The 14,449-nt window shown below is 35.7% G+C and overlaps 1 pseudogene; it reads right to left on the reverse strand.

The window, feature by feature from the left end:
- Window positions 1-495: 495 nt before the first annotated feature.
- On the reverse strand, window positions 496-14,194 carry LOC148202300 (exosome complex component RRP41 homolog; annotated as a pseudogene).
- Between the last annotated feature and the right edge of the window lie 255 nt (window positions 14,195-14,449).

Below are 14,449 nucleotides of genomic sequence, written 5' to 3' on the forward strand. Positions count from 1 at the left end.
CGTATTTAAAAGAAATAAAAAAATGTTAACTTAATTAAACTACTTTATATTTACCAGGATTTAGAAATTACTATAAATTATTTACTTTTTATATTTACATAATTAATCAGTTTAACTCGCTATATCAAGACTTTAACTGCAATACAAACATTTAACACCAAAGCTGTCTTTATCAAACTGTATCGTACCCAAAAAGGAAATTTAGGAAACTAACCATTGAAATTAGTTAGCAATTAAATTGTCAATACTGATGTCATTGCTTTTTCTGAGGATGCAATCACCATGTACACACACTCCACCAACCCACTGATTATTTTGATTCTAACTTCAATCATTAATTCTTCATTCGTTGAAGTGTCAGATCATTAGTTCCATTCTACACGTCTTATTTTGGGGGATTGGTGGAAATTCAGAAAGTGGTCCCAAAATAAATCATAATTTTGCTACCTTTTATTCATAGTGATAAGGTGACAGAAATGAGAAACGAATTCTACAACAATTTTCCGTTTTATTCAGCACCGTATGCTAAAAACAAAATTGTTCCACGTAAATACAAGAGAATTCTCCTCCATAACCAAAAAAAAGCACAAATGCTGAAAGAACGGACCTACAAATCTGGAAAACCGTGACCACAGGTAATAATAATCATAGCATCATTTCTGCTATAAAAACTATACACCTCGTCGATACTCCAGTTGCTTTGTGTTCTCCAGCAAAATCTGCCAGCCAACAAAGAAACAGGATTTAAGCAGTGAAATTAATGTAAAACTTGTTTGGACTCCTCTTAGTATAATCACAAAAGTGTCAGCAGGTTCTTACTTCTCGAATGTAGTTTGCTATTGCTTTGCAGCCTTCGATTGCCAGTTGCATAACATTTTCCAAAATGTCAATTGGTAGTTTAGAATCCATCTATAGACAGTAACAACAGAAATTAGTGCAAATAAAATTAAACTAGGAGCTTTTCCATTCTAAACTACGGAATATGGCAGGGAGTGAACGAATGAAATAAGCTGGATGAGAAAAGAAAAGCATTGCATGCTTTTCATAATAATGATAGTAGTAAATTTCTGATTAAAACTTTGAAGGTTCACAATCTCAACCAGCCTTTACATAGTGGCACGTGTTCGAAACAAATTTAACTCCATAATATCAATCTAAGAATGGGAGCAATAAACTGACTGATAAACTGTCATTGGAAAATATCTATGCCAGCCCCACCAAATGAAGTTACCCTCCCTCTCTGTTTTGTGGACCATACATGAATTTCATCCTATAATAAGGTGGCGGAAAGAATATATCAACTATATTTCTTCAGTCAAAATTTAAAGTATCAACAAAAGATCTGCAACTAAAAAAGTAAAAGATGCTGAACTGGAATTCCAAATAAAGAGTTACCAAGTATGATACTAGTGAAAATTAAGTTACACTTGATCAAACATTAACTCAGACTAAAAAGAAGATTTGTCATGACATAACTCCATCAAAGGGTACAACAACAAATCACTCTATCAGGAACCTTCGTAAGAAGTATCTGTTGATTAAAAAACAACTGATATTTGAAAAAAGATTCATGTGTACAGCAAACTATTAAGTTGTTAAATCTGAGGCGAGCTTAGATAAGCTTCTTTTGGGGATTTCCGAACATGCACCTATTCCCTCGAGTAATCAAGGGTTAAAACTCTACTGTTCTCTCCAAAATCTCTAATAACAAGAACAGTTTTTGAAGGAAGAGGAATTACAGCTTCAACACCACCAGACTCTTTACTACGTGAGTACCAATGACTGAGAGAGCAATAAAAAGTTTTCCTTTCTGTTGAACTAATTTACCTGGTTGACTACACAATAGATACAGAGAAAATAACAAGACATGAATTAACCTGAAGCAGTGTTACTTTATCCAACTTTGGCAGAATTCCTAGGGTTACATCAGGACCTCCAGCACTGTCTTCTACATAGTTCAAATCCGTACACATTCAGAAACCTTTAATAATTAGGGCAGCCCGTGCATCAGAAGTAGACAGAAACAAAACAGACATACCACACTTGTATTTAGCCAGTTCAAATTTAGAGTAAAAACAGATATATACCAAGCAGACTTGTGCTGTTAAGGTATCCGGCACTGCAGGATGTTACAAGATCACGCATAGGGATCCCAGCATCGGCAAGGGCCAAAGTTGCAGCATTTATACAAGCAGATCTAGTTCCTATAAAAGACATGTCAACATCACCCAAAATTAATGTACATATTAAATGAGTAAAGAGAGAAAATAAAATGGCAATGACAGAAGAGAATCACAAGATCCCATTATCAAGTCTTAGTTACCTCCATCTGCTTGGAGAACTTGGACATATATATCTATCTGCAAATTTAATAAGTAAAACATTAGGGAGGACTAGGGGAAAGCAAAGCACATGACAAAATAAGTTCTTAATGTGTAATAAAACCTGAGATCGAGGCAATAGATGTGTCAATATAGATGCTTCCATGGTTTGCCGAATAACCAGGGAAATTTCAGTTGATCTCCTGTAGAATGAGAACTTCAAATCACGTAGTAAAAAATAAGAAGTGATCCTATTATCCTTCTGTAAGAGAACCTTACAATGAGAACCATATTAAAACTATGAAGGAAAAGCAAAACAGGATAACATTTATATCTGCAAACATTGATGGTTAAGCCATTCAAAACTATTCAGTGAGTTTTGGCCAAAGATTACTCAAAAAAGTCAAAGCTTGCAAAAAAGATTAAAAATGAGAAAAGGCAGTAAAAGGGTGCATGGGGTTAAGCTTTTCATTGTTTTATGATACATAACCCATTGCTGAGCCTGTAGTCAGCTATATCAAAGGCATGGAGCAGTGATGGCCAAATTTGTAAGCACCAAAATATGATGTCACAAACTTGTTTCACAATCGGCAAGTATGACCGAATCGTTCAAGTAATAAACTTGGTAAGACCAAGTATCGTTCTTCCCAAAGGACTCACGGCCTAGTTTAGTTATGTGATTTGTTGATTAGCTAAGACTTACAAACAAAATAATTGGATTTTAATATGCAAGACGAAAAATAAACATGTATGCATGAAGTTTGATCAATGGCAAAGACAAAAGATAAACACTTTCAATGGAATATATGAATATGTTGTTGGGGGTCAATTTCATCTCATCCACTCTCATACATTTTAGGAATTCAACATTCAAATCATCATTGTTAATGCCACTCTCTAAAGTACCATTCTAGATGGCTTCTCCCTAATCACGAGTTCATACAATTCCTAGCATTCCTAATGATTAGTTCATAAGCGCAGGAGCTTAACGACAACCAATATAATATTGGGAGAAATTCCCCGGATCTAGACTTCCCCGTACGTGCCCGTATCGACAAAACCAATAATCATGCATTAGAATGAGTTAAACAATGCAAGCATTAAGCAAAGAGGAAAAACCCTAACTAATGATGAAAGAAAGCATATATCTCAATTCAAAGATGCAAGCATAAATTCCATATATGAGAGCTTCAAGAGATTACATTGATTCCCCAACAAACATACAAGGTTTAGTTCACCATATTCATGGTGAACCTAGATGAATTACAATGAAAGTATGAAAGAATAAACCCAATAAAGGTGAAGAGGTAGCCTGAGCATCCAAGATCCTCCTTCAAAGGGGTGGAAGAGAGAGTGTTTGCCTCCTTTCTGCCAAAGATACTAATTCTAGGACGTGCAAGTCCTTATATACTAATTTAGAATTACAAAAGATTACAAAAGCCCAAGTCCATAAAAGTGCCGCTCAGCGGTAAATACCGCTCAGCGGTGATTGCGCTTCACGTTTCTTCCCCTCAGCGGCCAGTTTGCCCCTCAGCGTGACTCCCGCAACCTCCTGAGTGCCGCTCAGCGGTAAATTGCCGCTGAGCGGTGCCTTCGGCTTCTACTTTTGCACTCTTTCTTGTCTTTTCTAATGTCATCTCTCTCCTTCTTCACTTCTTTCACCAAATTCACCTCAAAACCTGCACAAAAACACTTAAATCAAGCATAAACCTGTCCAGCTCTCTTATTTCTGAAAATATGGATAAAAGGCATGATTTCAAGCTAGTTTCTAAGTCTAAAGGTTGCTTTTAGTATCAATTTTAAGCATGAAAATAACAGTTTTTCAACTGTTATCACAACCCCAAACTTAGAACTTTGCTTGTCCTCAAGCAAACAAAATGTAACTCCATCTCCAACCAATTCATATGATGGTTCACTCATTCAAAATTCTCTTTTCAAGATAAGTAACAACTTCACTCAAACTTATGACCAAGAGTTCAATTAAGATGTGCACATGCTTTAGTGTTTCACAAAGTCATCTAGATTCCAACAAATGCTATTTTTCATGAATGATCAATCAATTAAGCATGGATGTTCATGTACTTATGGAATATTTCCTCACTAGGTAAAGTGTTTCACTCAACACACAAGTGTATAAGAGGTAAAGTGTTTCACTCATTCACTCTACTATCACAATGTCACATGAATCAACTTTGCCTTTCATTTTACCACAATCAAAAACATTCACAAGCATGCATCATCACAAGGACTTTTCAATGGCTTATAACGTGGCTGGGCTAACAAGAAAATTGGTTTTTCTGGATCACAAAATCCTTGAGTTAAGAGAATCATAACAACACAATCATCTTATTCATTCCCAACTTGCCTTTTTGCTTTTGCATTTGCATTTGCATTGAGCTTTACTTCTTTTTCTTTTCTTTTCTTTTTCTTATTCTTTTCATATTCTTACTTTTTAGCTCTTAGCTCAATGCTTTTCCTTTTTCATGTTTCCCCAACAACCCCAAACTTGAACATTTAACAATACCACATAAGATCTTCTACTTAACTCAAGGTAAAGATTTTCAATCAAGGGTGTTCAGTGTATGTTCAAGGCTTTGGGTTGAAAGGATAGAACACAAAGTGTTCTCTTTTAGTAGGCTAACTTTATGAATTTGGCCAATAAAAAGGGTTTTAAAAACACGGCCTTGATCACATGATGTAAAACAAGCAATTGATTCAATCATAGAAAACCTGGGCAAAATCATTCATGCTTTCAAAGTAATAGCATTCAACAATAACAACTCTGAAGCTCAAAACCTCACATATAAGCTCATTCACATTTGACGTACACATCCTGCTTAATTTCACAATCACAATCATGATATTATGCATTTGTTCACAAAGCTTGTGAATCACCTGTATAAGCATTTAATGTGCACATCATCTCAACATCAATCAGTCAATAAGCATCATCAAGCATTACTCATCAAACAATCACAGTTAATAGCAAACCATCATAATAAACCAGATGTTCAATAGAGTACATCAAACCCTAATCTAAAAACAAAAAAAAACATACTTACAAGATACTGGGTTGCCTCCCAGTAAGCGCTTGTTTAACGTCCCGAGCCTGACCCAACTTTCAAGGATCAACCAACAACATCATTGTGGAAAATTGTTGCACCTCTCCCCCTAGATAAGGCTTGAGACGTTGACCATTTACCACCCAGCTTTTCTGTGGATCATCAGCAGATGGATTAAATATTTCAATTGCTCCATGTGGATGCACTTCTTTTATCACAAATGGTCCTGTCCATTTTGACTTCAGCTTCCCAGGAAATATCTTCAATCTTGAATTGAACAATAATACCTGTTGTCCTGGATTGAAAACTCTATTCACCAACTTCCTGTCATGATAGAATTTCATTTTGTCTTTGTAAGCCTTGGATGAATCATATGCATGTAAGCGCATTTCTTCAAGCTCTAAAATCTGCCGTCTGCGTGTGCATTGAGTGTCATAAGGATCAAAATTCAAGAATTTCAAAGCCCATAATGCTCTATGCTCCAATTCAACTGGCAAATGGCATGCTTTCCCATAGACTAATTGAAATGGTGATAATCCCATAGACGTCTTCATTGCTGTTCTATAAGCCCAAAGAGCATCATCCAATTTGAGAGACCAATCCTTCCTTGATGAAGTCACAGTTTTTTCCAGGATTCTTTTTATCTCCCTGTTAGATACCTCAGCTTGTCCATTGGTTTGTGGATGATAAGGTGCAGCTACCTTATGCTTCACTCCATAGTGTTTAAGTACTTTCTCTAGCTGATAATTGCAAAAATGAGATCCTCCATCACTAATCAACACTCTTGGAGTGCCAAATCGTGAGAATATCTGCCTCTTCAGGAATTTAATTACCGTGCTAGCATCATTTTTAGGACAAGCCAATGCTTCCACCCATTTACTCACATAATCCACTGCTACCAGAATATATTCATTGTTGAAGGATGGAGGGAAGGGTCCAACAAAATCAATGCCCCAACAATCAAAAACCTCAACCTCTAAAATACCTTGTAAAGGCATCTCATGACGTTTAGTGATTATCCCTGCTCTTTGACATTTGTCACAATTCCTAGCATGATTATGAGCATCTTTAAATAAAGTTGGCCAATAGAATCCTGATTGAAGGACTTTTGCTGCTGTTCTTTCTCCATTAAAATGTCCTCCATAAGGTGAATCATGACAATGCCAGAGAATTCCTTCTGCTTCTTCATTTGTAACACATCTCCTCAGAAGATTATCTGCTCCAATTTTGAACAAATACGGATCATCCCACACAAACTGCTTGGCATCATGCAGAAATTTCTTTCTCTGTTGCCAAGTTAAGTCTTCTGGCATGACTCTTGCAGCTTTGAAATTTGCCATATCAGCAAACCAGGGCCTCTGCTGAATATACATGAGTGATTCATCTGAAAAAGATTCCCAGATTTCAGACTCCTTGCTAGTGACCTCATTGTTGACTAACCGTGACAAATGATCAGCAATTAAGTTCTCACTTCCTTTCTTATCACGGATTTCTACATCAAATTCTTGCAACAATAATACCCATCTAATCAGACGTGGCTTAGAATCTGGTTTTGTCAACAAATATTTGATAGCTGCATGATCTGTATAGACAATCACCTTAGACCCAATAAGATAAGGTCTAAATTTCTCTAGAGCATATACAATGGCAAGAAACTCTTTCTCTGTGGTAGCATAATTCAATTGAGCATCATTCAACACCTTGCTAGCATAATAAATTGGATGAAACTTTTGTTCTTTCCTCTGACCAAGGACAACTCCTATTGCATAATCACTTGCATCACACATTAATTCAAAATTTTGATTCCAATCTGGTGCTACAATTACTGGAGCTGACACTAGCTTCTGCTTCAATATATCAAAAGCTTTCAGGCAGTCTTCATTCATCACAAAAGGAGCATCCTTCATCAAAAGATTACTCAATGGTTTAGCAATTTTTGAGAAATCTTTGATGAATCTTCTATAGAACCCAGCATGACCAAGAAAACTCCTAATCCCCCTTACATTTGTTGGTGGAGGCAGTTTCTCAATGACTTCTACTTTGGCTTTATCCACCTCAATTCCTTTAGCAGAGATTTTATGCCCCAGTACAATCCCTTCAGTTACCATGAAATGACATTTCTCCCAATTCAAAACCAGATTTGTCTGAACACATCTTTTGAGGACAGTGTTCAAATTAGCTAAACATCTTTGGAAAGAATTTCCAAAAACTGAGAAGTCATCCATGAATACTTCAATGCATTTTTCTAAAAGATCAGAAAAGATTGCCTGCATGCACCTCTGAAACGTAGCTGGAGCATTACATAATCCAAAAGGCATCTTTCTATATGCAAAGATACCAAAAGGACAAGTAAAAGTCGTCTTCTCCTGGTCTTTTGGATCTACCACAATTTGATTATATCCAGAATATCCATCTAGAAAACAATAGAAAGCCTGCCCTGACAATCTTTCTAGCATCTGATCCATGAAGGGAAGAGGAAAATGATCTTTCCTAGTAGCTTTATTCAGCTTCCTGTAATCAATGCACATACGCCAGCCAGTAACTGTCCGAGTAGGAATAAGTTCATTCTTGTCATTATAAATTACTGTCATCCCACCTTTCTTTGGCACCACCTGTACTGGACTCACCCATTCACTGTCAGAGATTGGATAAATGATACCAGCTTCTAGTAGTTTCAACACTTCTTTTCTGACCACCTCTTTCATAACAGGATTTAACCTTCTCTGTGGTTGAGCACTTGGTTTATAGTCTTCTTCCATAAAAATCTTGTGCATGCAATAAGTTGGGCTAATACCTTTGAGATCTGATATTGACCACCCAATTGCTTCTTTGTTAGCTTTCAGAATTTCTACCAACTGCTCTTCTTCTTGTAAAGATAAAGAGTTACTGATGATGACTGGCTTTGTTCCATCCCCTTCTAAAAACACATATTTCAAATGTGATGGCAATCTTTTTAATTCTGGAGACTGTGCTTTGATTGTTTCTTCCTTATCAATTGTTTCGAATATTGGATCTTCCTCTGGACCCTTTTTCAATGTTTTCAAGTCCATCAGACATTCATCAATCAATTTCTCTTCTTCTTCATCCAAATCTTCACATGCATCAATGAGCGTTTTTTCCAATGGAGAAATGTTACGCACCATTCTTTCTTGAACCATACAAACTTCATCAAGTTCATCAAATTGAAAGCATGCTTTGTCATCATTTGGATACGTCATAGCCTTGGATACATCAAAAGTGACTTCTTCATCATCAACTCTCAGTTTAAGCTGACCATTCTCTACATCAATCAAAACTCTAGCAGTCTTCATAAAAGGTCTCCCAAGAATGATAGGAACATCACTAGTTCCTTCCATCTCCATCACAATGAAATCTACTGGAAATACAAATTTGTCAACCTTCACTAGAACATCTTCAACCACTCCATATGGATATTTAAGAGACCTGTCTGCCAATTGAAGAGTCATTCTGGTTGGTTTAATTTCCAGCCCCTGAATTGTTCTGCACATGGATAGCGGCATTAGATTAATGCTAGCTCCCAAATCAATCAATGCTCTTCCAACTTTCACATCTCCTATGGTGCATGGAATGGTGAAGCTTCCTGGGTCTTTAAGTTTAGGAGGTAGTTTCTGTATGATTGCACTGCAATTGCCCTGTATATTGATAGTTTCCTTCTCAATGTACTTGTGTTTCTTTGTGAGAAGTTCCTTCAAGAATTTTGCATATGCTGGCATCTGTTGCAATGCTTCAGAGAATGGTATAGTGATCTCCAACTTCTTAAACAGTTCCATGAATCTTTCCAACTGCTTTTCTTTCTCCTTCCTTGAATAACCCTTTGGATAAGGAAGTGGCTTTTCATACTCTTTTTCTTTCTGTCTCTCTTCTCTCTCATTTTTTTCTCTCCTCTCCTCTTCTTCTTTTTTCTTTTTCTCTCTCTCAACTCTTTCCTTCCACTCACATGTTTCTTTTTCACTCTCACTCTCATTTTCTTTCTCCTTTCTCTCTTTTTTTCTCTCCTCTAACACTCTACCACTTCTAGTCACAACAGTTTTACATTCCTTTCCAAGAGTATCATGTTTCATCTCGTCAACTATTCTCTCAACATAGACCTCCATTTTTTTAAATGCAGCATCCACATTATGACAATAAGACGCATTTGTCTTTAAGAATCTCTGGAAAGTCTCTTCAAGCTTTGTTGTTTTCTCAGCTGGAGTAAATTGCATTTGCCATTTTTGGTGCTCTTGAACCATTGAAACCTGTTGTATTTCCTGTGGTATTTGAGAAAGTTTCATGGTTACTTCTTCAAGCTGTTGAGAGATAATTCTGTTTTGGATAAGCAAGGCCTCATTTAATTGTAACAAACTCCTTCTGACTAGGATCTCCTTTTTCAATATTGAGTTCGTTGTCACTAGTAGCCATATTTTCAATCAGTTCAGTTGCTTCCTCTGGAGTTTTCCATTTAATATTGCCTCCTGCTGAGGCATTCAGCATCATCTTGGTTTGTGAACCAAGCCCTCCAAGGAAAGTTAGGACTACTTCTTCTTCTTTGAAACCATGCATGGGAGTTTTACGTAACAAGCTTTTATACCTGTCCCAAGCATGTCCCAGTGATTCTTCCATGCCCTGCTTGAATGAAGAAATCTCTTGCTTGCCCTTAGTCACTTTAGATTGTGGGAAGTATTTATTTAAGAATTTTGTCACCACTGCCTCCCACTCTGTGAAACTTTCTTCTGGAAAAGAGTTCAACCAAAGCTTAGCATTGCCCCCCAATGAGAAAGGGAACAAGCTAAGTTTGATAGCTTCGTCTGGCACCCCATTAATCTTGACCGTATTGCAGATCTCATTAAAGGTAGTAAGGTGCTCATATGGGCTTTCGTGAGATAACCCATTAAATTGATTACTCTTCACCAGTTGAATCAGTGCTGGCTTGACCTCCATGTTGGCTGCATTGACTCTAGGTCTAGCTATGCTGTTGAAGTGTTGAGGTCCAGCAAGATTAGTGTAATCTGCAAGAGTTCTTCTAGCATTATTGTTCTCCATACTCCCTGTGCTATGAACAGAACCTTGTGGTGATGATTGTATGAGAGTTTCTGGAGAAGGGAAAAGTTCTCTAGACGTTCTGATTCTTCTCCTCCTTCTACTCTCTTCTAGACCTTCAAGAAGTGGTTCTGTTGTTTTCTTACTCCTAGTTCTAATTGCTTCCTGCATACACAAGAAAAACAAACCCTAGAAAAGATTTGTTAGCACAAAAAGATATAGGAGAAGATATATATTCAGAAGATAAAAGATTCAGAAGATAAAATAAAATAAGATAGAATAAAATAAAACCTAATCTAAAAAAAAATAAAATCTTACCTAATCTAAAAGATAAAATAAAATAAAATCTAATCTAATCTAAAAAAAATAAAATAAAATAAAATCTAACCTAACCTAAAAGATAAAATAAAATCAAATAAAATCAAATCTAATCTAATAAAATAAAATCTAATCTAATCTAAAAAGATAAAAAGATAGAATAAAATAAAAACAGAAAAATAAAAACAGAAATTCAAAATTAAAGTCAAAGATAATCAATAATCACACAAATTAACCAGTTAAACCACGAGTCCCCGGCAACGGCGCCAAAAACTTGATGGACAAATTTGTAAGCACCAAAATATGATGTCACAAACTTGTTTCACAATCGGCAAGTATGACCGAATCGTTCAAGTAATAAACTTGGTAAGACCAAGTATCGTTCTTCCCAAAGGACTCACGGCCTAGTTTAGTTATGTGATTTGTTGATTAGCTAAGACTTACAAACAAAATAATTGGATTTTAATATGCAAGACGAAAAATAAACATGTATGCATGAAGTTTGATCAATGGCAAAGACAAAAGATAAACACTTTCAATGGAATATATGAATATGTTGTTGGGGGTCAATTTCATCTCATCCACTCTCATACATTTTAGGAATTCAACATTCAAATCATCATTGTTAATGCCACTCTCTAAAGTACCATTCTAGATGGCTTCTCCCTAATCACGAGTTCATACAATTCCTAGCATTCCTAATGATTAGTTCATAAGCGCAGGAGCTTAACGACAACCAATATAATATTGGGAGAAATTCCCCGGATCTAGACTTCCCCGTACGTGCCCGTATCGACAAAACCAATAATCATGCATTAGAATGAGTTAAACAATGCAAGCATTAAGCAAAGAGGAAAAACCCTAACTAATGATGAAAGAAAGCATATATCTTAATTCAAAGATGCAAGCATAAATTCCATATATGAGAGCTTCAAGAGATTACATTGATTCCCCAACAAACATACAAGGTTTAGTTCACCATATTCATGGTGAACCTAGATGAATTACAATGAAAGTATGAAAGAATAAACCCAATAAAGGTGAAGAGGTAGCCTGAGCATCCAAGATCCTCCTTCAAAGGGGTGGAAGAGAGAGTGTTTGCCTCCTTTCTGCCAAAGATACTAATTCTAGGACGTGCAAGTCCTTATATACTAATTTAGAATTACAAAAGATTACAAAAGCCCAAGTCCATAAAAGTGCCGCTCAGCGGTAAATACCGCTCAGCGGTGATTGCGCTTCACGTTTCTTCCCCTCAGCGGCCAGTTTGCCCCTCAGCGGCCAGTTTGCCCCTCAGCGTGACTCCCACAACCTCCTGAGTGCCGCTCAGCGGTAAATTGCCGCTGAGCGGTGCCTTCGGCTTCTACTTTTGCACTCTTTCTTGTCTTTTCTAATGTCATCTCTCTCCTTCTTCACTTCTTTCACCAAATTCACCTCAAAACCTGCACAAAAACACTTAAATCAAGCATAAACCTGTCCAGCTCTCTTATTTCTGAAAATATGGATAAAAGGCATGATTTCAAGCTAGTTTCTAAGTCTAAAGGTTGCTTTTAGTATCAATTTTAAGCATGAAAATAACAGTTTTTCAACTGTTATCAAGCAGCCAGCCCCAAAAACACTACAATACGTTAGTGGATAGCAAGATAGTTGTTACATAGAAAATTATGAATGCAAGATTAAAAAAAAAATTATACTGTATCACATGAACAAATGCAATATATATATATATATATATATATATATTACTAATTAATAATCAAAATTTATACTCTAAAAGTCTAAACATGCATTACCACCATTGCTATTAAATTCTTACCTCAGTAAAAAGATCAAAAAGTCCAATTTACAAATTACAAGGCACTCTTAAGATAGATTCTACTAATGCAACATTCATTATCATCCTAGTAGTCTATGCTCCAATACCATTTTGATAAGTATAAAACTACGAATATATAAAAAATAAGTGAAAGGTCAAAAAGAATAGGAAGTTAAACAAAAGCAAGTAAATGAGCAAAACCTGTCACCCTTTGATTTCCTCATGCGATCTCCAGTGCTAAAATTAGCCATGCTGTACTCACACCGAACCTATAGACATACATTGCACATAAGCAACAATTAAGTTTTTGTTACAATTCATATAAATACAGACAACATAACTTAGAAAAAAAAAACTACCAGAGCATGGTTGGTTATTTGGCTTCTATTTTGCACCTGAAATGCAGAGAAGTTACTAAAGAAAAACAGCAAATCATCTAAAGCTCAACTACAACATCAAAGTTTTTTAAATGTCTAAACCAACTAACACTGAAAAAGGATAGTTAACAATCCTTAAATTACATAGACAAATTTTCATTAGCAAGGTAAATAATTAAACAGTACCTCTCTAGGGCCATAGACGGCAGCAATAACTTTTGTATTACCCATCTCAAACATGGCAGAACTGTTTTCAAAATAAAAAAACTTTATGGTCAAATGCTTCAAATGATATCACAACTTAATTTTCTAAAAAGCTAAAATTCATTTACCCATCTGCTTTGGATACAACATCAATTTCTGCACGAATTTGTCGCATCTACAATATACCATAAAGAGAGGAGAAAAAGTTAAAGGCAAAAGATCAGTAGAGAAAGAAATATAAAATCATAGATTTAGATCCTCTGCAGTGAAGGAATAACACTTTAGAGGATAAACTGCAGTAATAGTCATTGAGATTTTAATAACTTCATAGTTTCTTATACATGTACATATATTTTATCGCACTCTTAAATACTAAATTTTTAATAAATAGTAATAACTTCACCTTATCCTCTAAAGTGCATCTCCTCATTTTAAATAGTCGAATCCCAAAATCATGTCCAAATCACAGCTGTTAAACAGGACTGAATTCCATAGGCCAGACCTTAAAATGCTGCTTTCAATTAGCTCATTTTGTCATAGGACCAAGTTCATATATCTTACTAAAAAAGGTTGGTTAGACATCCTTAGGGTTAGAACCCTCCATTTTCTTACTTTTATCATTTGGCAAACTACAACATTTGTAGCTTTTAAGTGATAGGTTTTAATGTTTATCAGAACTAAGGTTATTGACTGCTTCTAATCTGTTTATATGTTTTTTTGCAGTTCAAAATGTGCCCTTACACATTTCCATTACCCATGGCATGGCTCATCTATGTATAACCCATATGCAGAACTATCTGCAGATCTTATATATACTAATTAACATAAAGCTTCAGTAATTCATGACTATGTAAGAATTCATGTAGGATATTATTATTTATTAATACTCCACATTTCATACGCTTCATGAGTATTCTTGAAAGATCTAAAGGAACCTTTTTTGGAATGAATATTAAGTGAAGAAAAAAGGAGGAAAAAAAAAGCCCAAGAAAAAAATAATAGTTGTACCTCCATGGGTCTGCGACCACCCAGTCGAAGTCCTTCTGGGCTGACGTATTCCATCCTCAGGTCAATCTATGGCAGAGACAAAAAGGAGACAAAGATGAGACATAAGCAGCTGGATTTTGTTTTATTTTGCTTTATATTCTTGGCTTCCAAAAAAAAATGATATTTTCTACTAAAGTTATTGAAACAAAATGGTGAGATTTTGCAGAATCTGTGTAAGGACTTGGATTTGAGTCAGCAAAAAGGGGATGACAAGTGGAAAAGATGAGAGGTTGAGTACTTTAAAATAAAATTACATTAGTTTTGAAACAT

This window comes from Vigna umbellata, chromosome 3, assembly GCF_029865625.1.
Source record: "Vigna umbellata cultivar VRB3 chromosome 3, Vumbellata_1.0, whole genome shotgun sequence".
NCBI classification, from domain to species: Eukaryota; Viridiplantae; Streptophyta; class Magnoliopsida; order Fabales; family Fabaceae; genus Vigna; species Vigna umbellata.